Here is a 206-nt window from a genome sequence, read left to right as displayed (position 1 = left end):
GACAATAAAAACTAACATCAATTATCCAGAACGACAGTAGATCCGCACAGACACGCACGCACTCGCCCCGGTACAAGCTACTGACCCTCGCTTTCCACAGAGAGACAACTCTTGGCTTTTACGCCGCTATTACGCCGACAGTGATCGCCGATGACACCTTTTGTTGTCAATAAAGTGGATGCTGTTTGCGTGTAGAGATGGGGTCG

Source organism: Penaeus monodon, chromosome 34, assembly GCF_015228065.2.
Source record: "Penaeus monodon isolate SGIC_2016 chromosome 34, NSTDA_Pmon_1, whole genome shotgun sequence".
Lineage (NCBI taxonomy): Eukaryota > Metazoa > Arthropoda > Malacostraca > Decapoda > Penaeidae > Penaeus > Penaeus monodon.
The sequence above is the reverse complement of the archived record's forward strand: the minus strand, read 5'-3'. Positions refer to the sequence as shown.